The following is a 12,519-nucleotide window of genomic DNA, read 5'->3' on the forward strand; positions in this document are numbered from 1 at the left end:
AATAAATTATACAAGTAATTACTTAATAAAATTGGGTAATGTTTACCCTTTGACAGCAGGTATTGCTCTTCTACCTAATTATTATTAGTGATATATAGCCAATATAAATAATTAAATGTTACTCATTAAGAGATGGTTGAATTTACTTAAAAACGGTGAAAGGTCATTGCAATAAAAACATTTCAATGAACACTTTATTTTGTAAACACTGAAATCCTCTTACACTCAATTTCTAATAACATACCACATCACTTCTACAAATTACTCCTTACATTTCAAAATAAACATGGACTGCTGACACAAACATTTCATCTTTTAAACATTAAACACTAATGCAAGTGCAAAAGAGCCCTTCTACATTCAAACTCAAGTGACACAGAACTATTGCAAACTATACAAAATATGAAATAAAAAAAAATATTGAAAATATACATTCATAGCAATATTCTTATTCTAAACATCAATTTCAATTGAGATACAAGTCATCGTTGTTATTCTTGAACATTTTCCATCCAAAAATGTCTTTGTTGGCTAAAGCAAATGTACAGTAAAAAAAGCGTATTCCCTAATCTTACGTTTAAGGGTTTGGACCTTCTTGAGGGGGTTTGCTCCATCAAGTTCCAAAAAAAGCTTTTTGAACATTTCAAAACTGTACTTCAGGTTTCTAGGATACTCTATGTTCAGTGCATAGTTCATTCCCATCAACAGTATGCATGCTGTGGTTCTGATTCCACACCGGCTCAAAACTTTGCTGCCTTCCATTACTATAGACACATCAGCTCAGTTTTGGGATTATGCATGACCAGCACTTTCATTTAATGGTTTGTTTGCTTCTGAATTTCTCCTACCAGTTAAAAATAAAAACAAAATGCATGTCAAGTTTCACATTAGTTAAATAAACAGTATTCACAAATCCTCTTATGTTGTGAGTGCTGTCTCCATTACAAATCCACGATAGTCAGCACCTACATTATCTAATGCTAGACAATCAGAAAAAAACAAGCTAAGTGCACAGGTTTAAACATTATAATGATCTACAGCAGTTTAATGTAAGAAACCTTTTCAAGAAATTGAACGTACTTGGGTGCAAAAGTAAGAAGATTCACATGAACAGCTGTGAATTACAGCTGATACGGCTCCTAATAGGTCTTTTTCTGCAACTCGTCAGCGCCTCACTGGTGCTGATAACAACACAGCGCCACCATTGTGGCATTATGCCGCAACTGAATTTATAAATGACAGGCTGTTGAATCCATCCGACATAATTTTGGCGAGAGTCTGAGGCGGCACGCATTTTTTTCGCTGTACGAATCGGCTAACGTTACAGGCAGAGGCGATTCAAGGTTTTCACTATTAGGGGGCTCAGCCTCCAATGAGGATACATACAGTATATATAAACCCACTCCTTAAGCACCACATATAACGGTACATTGCTTAAAATAGGCCCTGTCAGCCTGTGGCGACGAGAAAATAGGGGTATTACACAGAGTCGTAACTTTTTTTAAACCCAAAGAAGAAAATGATGGTAGAGCTAACATTTAAATTAGTACACATTTGCTTAAATGATGATATAAAGAAGTTGAACTAAAACTTACCGTAGGCTCCACAAATCCTGTCATCGAATCTGAAGAGGATGCGTCACGTGATTCCTGATTTCCCGCCGGGGCGTTGATGCATGCGGCCTCCGCAGTCTCATAGCTAATATTTTCTGGTAAATTTTACCTTGTTTTTTTAAGTTCCCATTATTTGTCAATATAAAGTAGGTAGTGTAGGTAGAATGTACCTATTTATATATATTTTATTTTCTAACCAATATTTTAAGCTACATTTTAACTGATTTTAATGGGTTGTATTTAACACCGTCCAGAATCGTTTTTTACAGTGTACAGTGTACCTGGTGCCTTATAAAGCAGCCACCCTCCAGTAAGTGACCTCATCTAGTAAGTGATCTCATATTCGGAAATTCAGCTTCAAGGAGGTTGTATAACTAAAGAAAACAGAAAACAGAGAAAGGGTCCCTAAAAAAGTAGAGATTGACCGATACATCGTTTTCGATCATTTTCCCGATATTTAATCAATATGAGGGGAGACGCAACAAAAACGAAAGCGTGCACAGGTTATGTATACTCACTTGCAATATTAAAACACTTATAGTTAACATGAGAACAATTAATGCACAAATGAGATGTTAAATATAATGCCTGATATGTAGTTTATGCAGCTTCGCTAATAGAGACAAACTCACAGTCCCATTGCCTAAGCTATCAATTCCTCCCCCAATAAAGACGTAACTTTACATGAACTAAGTGAAACAGCCATGAATTAATTTATGTTGGGAATAAAAGAGCTGAATTTATTTACCTTTATTGTCAATGCTCATCATATTTGAATACATTTTGAAAAATTAATCACAGACTGGCCATATGGGATTTCATGTGAAAATAAAGGTTGTTTTGAATATATTCACTTTTTGGAATTTATGAAACTTTCTCATATATAACATTATAAGTATGCAGAGAAAATACTTGCTGAAGAGCCTCTTCAATTTTCGAATGACCCCTCTGGAGTTGAAGAGTACAGAAGACAGGTGGCGATGACACTTCTAAACGAGTCAGGTATTATTTGTTTACTTTTGTGATTTTCACGATATCATATATCATTTAAATGATTAACAGATGAAACCTGTCATGATTCCACCTCTTCTGGTTGGGTAATTCTTGGTCTTGAGGTGGAATCATACAGGATCCTTTGTTTCTCGAGCCTGCGTCATCGTTCCTACCCTCCTGTTTCCCAGTTTGTGTTAATTACCTTGCACCTGTTCCCTCTTGATTTGCTCCCCTTTAAAACATCCTCGTGTTCCTTGTCCTGTGCTGGTTCATTGTACGTTGTACCTTATTTGTGGTATGTTCGATGTTCTCCAGTGTCTCCAGTGTCTCAAGTGTTTGTTTTCTAGTTTATTTAGTAAGTGTCTTTCTTTACTTTATTTTTTATACTGTATTGTTTTCCCCCTCGTGGGGAGGTGAAGGTCCGAGCGGCCCGCTCGGCCGTAGGATCCCCACAGCAGCCGGGCCAGCCACCGGCACCCAGCCCGGTCCAGCCACCGGCACCCAGCCCGGTCCAGCCACCGGCACCCAGCCCGGTCCAGCCACCAGCACCCAGCCCGGTCCAGCCGCTCTTCCAGTCGGTTCCCGAGCCTCTCCAGCCGGTCCCGCCCGGCATTCCCGAGCCTCTCCAGCCGGTCCCGCCAGGCATTCCCGAGCCTCTCCAGCCGGGTTCCAGCCCTGCATTCCCGCCGGGTTCCAGCCCTGCATTCTCGCCGGGTTCCAGCCCTGCATTCCCGCCGGGTTCCAGCCCATCAGTCCAGCCGGGGAGAAGGACAGTTCCCAGCGCGCCCCCATGGGCTAGAACTTCCCCACCCAACCCCACCCCTTCTGGACTTCCTGTGTTCTCTTGTTTGCCCCTATCCCCCCTCCCTTGTTTGTTGTTTCTGTTGTCACACCCGAGTCCTCTCGTTGTCATTTCATGTTTGCCACTTGTTTTGTTAACCATGTCTCTCTGGGTCCTGTCTTTGTCTCAGTCTCTCTTGTCTTGTTTGTGCCTTTGAGGAGCATCAGGATGCTGCTCCTTAAGGCGGGGGTCCTGTCATGATTCCACCTCTTCTGGTTGGGTAATTCTTGGTCTTGAGGTGGAATCATACAGGATCCTTTGTTTCTCGAGTCTGCGTCATCGTTCCTACCCTCCTGTTTCCCAGTTTGTGTTAATTAGTTTATCTCCTGCACCTGTTCCCTCTTGATTTGCTCCCCTTTAAAACATCCTCGTGTTCCTTGTCCTGTGCTGGTTCATTGTACGTTGTACCTTGTTTGTGGTATGTTCGATGTTCTCCAGTGTCTCAAGTTTTGCTTGTTCCTAGTGTCCTCGAGTTTGTCAGTAATTGTAGTTTCGTGTCTCAAGTGTTTGTTTTCTAGTTTATTTAGTAAGTGTCTTTGTTTACTTTATTATTTATCCTGTATTGTTTTCCCCCTCGTGGGTTTTGTTTTGCCTTTTTGTTCCATTTCGTTAAATATAATACATATACACTTGTTTACCCCGTACCACCGCCTTTGTGTCTGCCTGCAATTGGGTTTCCCTCACTGTCATCCGTGGCACAGTGGTCGGATCGGGGATTCGTCACACCAGAGACCCGAGTTCGATCCCCGATCCTGACAAAACCCATTACTAAGTTGTATGAGGTAAAATCTCTTGTATCAGCTCTTGTCAGGTCATCGCTTCCCATTCTCAGCTCTGCCATCAGGTCTGGGCATGAACTGCATCCTGCGGTAACCTTGGAACAAAGAGACATGAATGACATTCAAGTGGCCCTGCGTCAAAAGACATGCGTCGTTTCTGCTCGGTCTCGAACCGAGGACCTTTCGCGTGTGAGGCGAACGTGATAACCTCTACACTACAGAAACATGTACAATTCCTTCATACCTCGTCTACCTGGCGCTGGTTTAAGACATTCCACGCAAGCGTTGTACTCATGTTTCAGGAATGATGTTTGGCTTGATTTTGGTCAAAAGCAAAACAAGGTTCTTGTCAGATTTCGGTCTGATTTTGCCCAGTTACGATCCGGGGCCTTTCACGTGTGATGTGGACGTTAAAACCACTGCATCACAGAAACCAGGTCAGCCTAAATAACTGATCAGATCCATTACGGGTGAGCCCAAAAGTGCAAGAAGGAGTGTTTCGCATGAACGACATTCAAGTGGCCCAGCGTCAAAAGACATGCGTTGTTTCTGCTCGGTCTCGAACCGAGGACCTTTCGCGTGTGAGGCGAACGTGATAACTGCTACACTACAGAAACTCTGACTCTGGAAAAACAATTGCCAGTCACAAATTTTAAGGTGTTTCAAGCAAGATTTTTCAGTTGAGACGTCTCAAACAGTCATCTTAGTCTGGAACTAATCTTAAGCCTTGTCTACGAAACCTTGCATTGAATGCTTTAAGGTTTGTTTAGCTTTTCATTATATTAGCAGTGAAGCGATGATAAAACTGGGGTTATGTGATCGCATTTTCTTGACCTAGTAAGAACTCTGGCAGCTGCATTCTGAACTAACTGTAGTTTGTTTATCGATGATACAGGACAACCACTAAGTAGAGCATTACAATAGTCAAGCCGTGAGGTCACAAATGCAGGAATAAGCTTTTCTGCGTCTGCAACACACAAACTATTTCGTAATTTGGCAAGATTTCTAAGGTGGAAGAAGGCTGTTTTTGTGATATTTGAGATGTGATTTTTAAATGACAGGTTGCCGTCTAATATAACGCCTAGGTCTTTAACTGTATTTGTTGGAGTAACAGTGCAGCTTTCAATTTGCAGGCTGTAATCGGAGATATTCTGTTTACTTGATTTTGGTGCTATAAGTAATATTTCTTATAGCCAGGCTGTAATGCAAGTATCAACTGGGTGAAACGAGATGTAAATCTGGGTGTCGTCAGCATAACAGTGATACGAGAAGACATGTGCCTGTTTGATGGGTCCCAATGAAGTTGTGTAGATGGAAAAAACAATGGTGATAAACAACAAAAGAAAGCGTCAAGCTGCAATGCATGCTGGGTAACATCATAGTACAAAACTCATTCATGACACCCAGCATGTATTTGAGTTGATCTGTTTATCTTTTTTTTCAAAGTTTGATGATTGTCACCATTGTTGAGGTTTTCATGATGACTGTTGATGTCAAAGAGTGCCCAGTAAATTACCTGTTTATTTTATCACAACTAATATTATGGAAGCAAAAAATAGCATATAGTTTAAATCATATGTTTCATTAGATTTCCTCAATGTATAGTTGTTTGGCTGAAAATGTACACAGGACCATTCACAGCATTCCCCCAGAACGTTTTGATTGGCAAATGTTTCTTGGTCCTACGCCTTTCACATATGATATATACTTATAAAAATATTATTTGACCTTTATACTTCTTTGTTGCTATCAGAATGTGAAGAGACTTCCAAACAACATGACAAATGTTTCTGGACAGGATCACCCCCCCTGCTTTTAAATGAAGCCTATTTTTGAAAGCCTGTGAGAAAATGAACCGATCAGATTTCGCACTCCTTCTGACGTATGCAGCCATTCTTATTATAAAATTACCGCCCCTTTTCCTGAAGTTGTCCACCCAAAATTCTGCCGCCATTTTTGTTTTCGTAAGCTACATGCCTGAATTAGTTCCGACACCATGGCAAAAGTAAGAAAAGCAGAACTAATCATGCTAACAGTTCTGTTGTTGGCTGCACAGAGCAGCACAGAACACTGTTCCCAGCCTCACAGGAGACAAGAGATTACAAAGATTGTCCTGTGTTCTGTTACTTTCACTTAGAGAAAACACGATGCATTTGTTTTGTGTACCTTAACTTATAGAAAGCAGTGTGCATGGTTTGTCATGCAACGGGTTTGGCAGGCTGCTTTCATTCACCTTTTGTTCTTTATTGCCTGTAATACTATGAGCAATTGTGAAAATGGACGGTGGGTTGCAGGAGTGAAACATTCTGTACAAAACAGATTCGATACTATCACTTTTGTAACCCTCTGGGTATGGATTATATTCAATTCAAGTTTATTTATATAGCGCTTTTCACAATGTGCATTGTTCTAAAGCAGCTTTACAGGGGCAAACAGGAAAAACACAAAAAAGGTAAAACACAGCACAGTGCATGGTGTTTATAGAACGAGCAAGATCATTCTAATAAATAATATCTAATTAATGAATAAATAAATAAACGCAGTCTCCCGGTCAGCAAGCCAACACTGCCCTGCTGTGACGAGGAACAAAAACTCCAATGATTGATTAATGGAGAAAAAACCTCGGGAGGGCCAGATCCCCTCTGACGTGTGAAAGCTGCACTCAGTGACCCTGAGCAAATATCCACGAGGAAGAGGGAGAGCCCACCATACGCAACCCAGAAAGTCCCACTCGCCGAAAACCGTGCAGGTTCAACCCGGTCCTACTCCACGATCGACACCAGAAAACAGAGGAACAACCAGGGAAAATAGTAATGGCATGTTGTAACTTTATTCCTCTGTTGTCCAACATCGACCACAAAACAAGGCCTAACGGGACCCACACAGCCCCAGCAAATGAATCCCCCAACAACAACCAACGAGCCCCCTCACTCCCCACAAACACCCACCCAGGAACCTCCAATCAGGGCCACTGAATGCAGCTATAACTTCAAACTGCTGACATGTGATGTAAGTTTAGCATTAAATACCAGGTATTGTAATTTCAGCATTAATGTGACAAGTAGTCCGTCTTTGCTCTTGGTTGGGGATGAAGTGGTCTAAGCTGCGATGGTCCGATGGTCGTATTTCTCTTGGGAGGTGGTGGAATTGCCTAAAATGTAGCTAGGATGGTCAGTCAGTCTGCAGCTGTAGCTGAAGTAATATGGGCATCCCGAGGCGGAGGCAGAAAGAGAATAATTAGCGTAGCTGCTGTTCATTAACTATGCAATAAGTGAAAGCTTGGCTGAAAAGATGTGTCTTTAGTCTAATATAAATTAGGAGAGTGTGTCTGACCCTCCAATAGTATCAGGATGGCTATTCCAGAGTTTATGTGCTACGTATGAGAAAGCTCGACCCCCTTTGGTGGATTTAGTCATTCCAGGTGTTACCAAAAGTCCTGAGTTTTGAGATCTTAGAGAGCGTGATGGGTTGTAAAGTGATGTAATGTGAATGTTTTTGGTGCTATAACTAATATTTCTGTTTTGCTAGAGTTTAAAAGAAGGAAATTACTAGTCATCCAATGTTTTATGTCTTTGATGCACTCTGCCAGTTTGAGGGAATCATCTGGTCTTGTTGAGATATATAGCTGAGTATCATCTGCAAACCAGTGGAAGCTAATTCCATGTTTTCTAATGATGTTGCCAAGGGGCAGCATGTATATGGAAAAAACAGGGCCCTAAATCCGATCCCTGAGGTAATCCATAATTTACTTGCGTGAGATTTGACGATTTCCTATTTAAATGGACATATTGATATCTGTCTGTTAAGTGAGATCTTTCTTCCGTTCCCAGCCCAGTGCAATAGGCCTCTGCAGGACTTTGCTCGGGATGTTGAGGACAGGAGGGCATCAGTCCCCGATGTGCTAGTGAGTGGCTAGCTAATGGCTGGGATGGACAACCCACCATCTTTTCCTGAGCGGGAGGAGTTGGTTTATCAGCAGTTCCCACAGTTAATGGAATGGCTGCAGCTTCGAGAGGAGTGTTACAAAGATTCCTCTCCCAGCTGTTATCCAGTCTCCTCTCATCCCGGGTTTGGGTCTTTCCCAGAGGACCATGTGGTGGGTACTATCAACTTGGGGAATTCCACACAGTCCTCCTCACCTCCTGTAGTCCCTCAGGGGACTGGGGGGGTCCAGCCCAGTAGTCCTGCCCATCCCCCAGTCCTGCCCTTCCCCAGTCAAGCCCCCCGGGGCTCGGCCCCACAGGCTAAAACTTCCCCACCCAGTCCCACCCCTTTTGGAAATCCCCCCATGTACTCTTGTTTGACCCACCCCCCCTCCCTTGTTTGTTATTTTTGTTGTCCCACCCCAACCCATTTATTGTTCTTGCCTGTCTGCCCCTTATTTTGTTCTCTATGTTTTGTTTAGTCTTGTCAAGATCCCAGTCTGTCTTGTCCTGTGAGTTTCCTTGAGGAGCGTCAGGATGTCGCTCCTTAAGGCGGGGGTTCTGTCACGGTTCTGCCTATCATTGTTGGCTAATTCTTGGTCTTGAGGCAGAACCAAAGCAGAACTTCCTGTTTTATGTGTGGATAGACGTTGTGGCATCGCGGCTTTCCATACTCTCCCCGAGTCTCGTCTGTTTTCCCGTCTTTTTTGTTTCGCTAGCTTTCCTTTAGTGTTTAATCCCCAGTACCTGTTCTCTATTAATTATCCTGTGTTTGTTCCCTTTAAATAGTCCTCATGTTTCATTGTCTTGTGTCGGTCATTGCATGTGTTTTCCTGTCTGTGCCTTTTCGATTGGATTACCTGTTTCCCATGACCATGACCATGACCATGACCATGCTACTGTCTCTGTTATCCTGTTATGTTTAGTAAGTTGTGAGTTTAGTTAATGTCAAGTATTTTTTTAGTCTAGTGTTAAGTAGTCTTCGTTCTGTGCCTTTATATATTTGTCAGTTCCTGTTTTTCCCCATCATGGGTCTCTGTCTTGTGTTTATTTGTTTAAATAAAACCCTTTTAACCCCTTCACCACCGTGCCTGCCTGCATTTGGGTTCTCCCCCTTCTTTTTTGGTTCCCAATAATAACCAAATGGGAACCAACATTAGGGGAACGTTCTGTGTTTGCTTTTGTTAACTTAATTGTTATTGATAATAATTTATTATTAAAGATGTTGTCGATTTAGTGTTGGACAGTGTTTTGTATTTTTTTATGAGCATTTAAAAACTATCTGGACCTCTCTGACCTCATTTTTTGACATGTGATTAAATCATCACTAAATTATTACTTTATACCTTCAAATGTTACATTACAAAAAATACAATACTGTAATATTTTTTTTTTTTTTTAACATTCTTTCCATCCCCCTATATCACACATGCCAATCACGTGTAACCAAATCCGTTTTAACCAAAATGGCACGAGCTTATTTAATAAACTTAATGAAATGCAACTGAACTTTTGAAAGCATTTATTTTGTTGAATGTGTACTCACACATTGCTAGTCAGGCAGTGAACACAATCTACTGTTTTTTTGTGTCTGTGTAATTTATTTAACAGTCGAATTTAACATTGAACCAAACTTGTAAACACATGTGTAACAAAAAATTATAGTAAATTAAAGTTTTATATAATGAGAGATTATATTATGTTAGTAATTACCAGCTGTGAAGTCACATTACAACGCACTCACTCAGTGTCCTCACAGGAAAATGAGTTTACAGTGTCCCAATGTGAACTGAACCAGGGTCCATAGTGTCCGAATCCGTTTACACCATATACTGATTCACAACCTCAGGGACTAGAGAGCTGATTGAGACACATCCATTATCATATTGCCTTTCAGGGCCTTCATCAGAAATCGTGGGTGCCAAGTTTCCAGGTGGACAGCCAACACAGAACCACACACACTACAGAAGGATGGTTCCTCCTGTGGAATATTTGTTCTTAAAGTAAAAACACTTTTTGGTTTACCATTCTGTGTCTACTTTGTTGTTTAGTGGTGGCATAAGGAATATGTTTCCGGGTCCAAGCATTTATTTATCTCAAGCTTAAACAGCTGATAATGAGCACTGTTTACTCACAGGCTCACAGAATCTCCGACATCAATATTTGAATAAATTTTGAAAAATTAATCACAGACTGGCCATGTGGGATTTCATGTGAAAATAAAGGTTGTTTTGAATATATTCACTTTTTGGAATTTATGAAACTTTCTCATATATAACATTATAAGTATGCAGAGAAAATACTTGCTGAAGAGCCTCTTCAATTTTCGAATGACCCCTCTGGGGTTGAAGAGTACAGAAGACAGGTGGCGATGACACTTCTAAACGAGTCAGGTATTATTCGTTTACTTCTGTGATTTTCACGATATCATATATTATTTAAATGATTAACAGATGAAACCCATTACTAAGTTGTATTATTTTATTAGTGACCAGATGACCTCAGTGAGCTTTGCCACTATTGTGGGCAGAAGGATGCAGGGCAAGGAAGGACAACAGGCAAAATAAAAACAAATGCTTGGGTAAAATTTTTATTAAGTATACAACTATTATGATAGTATAATATACAGTATTTCAGTTATTTATCTTAGAAATGTTGTTATATTACTATTACTTTTGTTGTTACAGATCCAGTGTGAGGTGTGTGACCGATGGTTCCACATACAGTGTGCTAAAATAGCTGACCCCAGGAAGTACTTCAGCTGTGCTGCATGTTAGTTTATGCTTCCAGTTTAAGATTCCACTGCATTTTCATTTGCAAACATGCAAAACAAGTAATAAAGTAATATACAAAACTTGTGCTTCATTGATGTAGTTAACTCAACTCAACTTTATTTATATAGCTCTTTATAGAATTTTCATTGTTACAAAGCAGCTGTACATGAGACACATTGAATACAAGAAAAACAACTAAAGGCATATACCTTTAAAAACAAGAAAATGGTGAAAACAACAAAAGACAGACATACAAATGCTCAACACACACAATATGCATACATACTTACACACATTGACATAGACGCACACACGCAAACACACTCGCATACACGCACAGTGAAAGCACACATAGGAGAGAGAACCACAGGTCAAATATTAAACGGACTATAAACTCTTATATGCAATATTAATTATGTCTAACTTCTAAATTCTAAAGCAGCCCCCCCGGCCAGCCAAATAGTGCAAAACAATATGCAAACATAGGCGAGGAACCCAAAACTCCAATCGAGAAAAAAACCCTCAGGAGAACAAGGGCCAAACAGGGGATGCCAGTTCCCCTCTTGCAAAAGCTGCTGCCTCTGCACAAGCTCAACAGTGCTTGCACAGTAAGGCTAAATAAAAAATAAATAAACTTACGAATAAGGTAAATTATAGATTTAAGATTAACAATCTAATAGCATTTGAAGTGTTGTAGAAAAATTATGTCAAGTTGCCGTGTCCTTTATCCAGCTCTATCATCTCAGCTCTTGTCAGGTCATCGCTTCCCATTCTCAGCTCTGCCATCAGGTCTGGGCATGAACTGGATCCTGCGGTAACCTTGGAACAAAGAGACAAGACTGGCTGAGAGTAGAGTACTGTTCTGCACTCTTTGATGCAACAAGTACATCATTTGTTGTTGGATGTTTTCCTGGTTCCGGTTGATCTAAATAATGCAGCCTAAATCCTTTTTGGATTAATATTATGGAAGTGTAGTGTATGCAAGATTAAAAAGATGCGTTTTTAGTCTAGATTTGAAATGACAGAGTGTGTCTGCCTCCCGGACAGTGCAGGGAATTTAGATGTTTTGTATTTGAAAAATAATCCATACTTTGTGCAAGAGTTTCGATAACGTCTCGCGGGCTGGAATGTCGCGATAAATCACCATGTCAAGTTTTTTCCCACCCCTACTTTTGATCATGAGAGAACACTATAAGATCAGTGAGTTTGAGTACTTTTTGATTGAAACATTTGTTAAAACAGGATGTAACTACAAACTAAATCTACATCATATCTGCGTCACACACAGACATCAAGAATTAGTGTATGAACCTCAATAATGGTTATGATCACAAAAAAAACTGCAATGCATGCTGGGTAACACCAAAGTGCAAAACTCATTCATGATTCCCAGCATGCATTGCGGTTTATCTGAATTAGTCTGTTGATTGTCACCATGGAGGTTCATTCACAAATTGTTGATGTCTGTGTGTGTCGCAGTTATGCTATAGATTAAGTTTTCACAGATATTTCTATCAAAAACAACTCCAACTCAATGATCTTATGGATTTCTCTCATGATCAACAGTATTGCACTAAACCAGATGAATCTGGTTGA

The sequence above is a fragment of the Triplophysa dalaica genome, chromosome 5 (genome assembly GCF_015846415.1).
Source record: "Triplophysa dalaica isolate WHDGS20190420 chromosome 5, ASM1584641v1, whole genome shotgun sequence".
Lineage (NCBI taxonomy): Eukaryota > Metazoa > Chordata > Actinopteri > Cypriniformes > Nemacheilidae > Triplophysa > Triplophysa dalaica.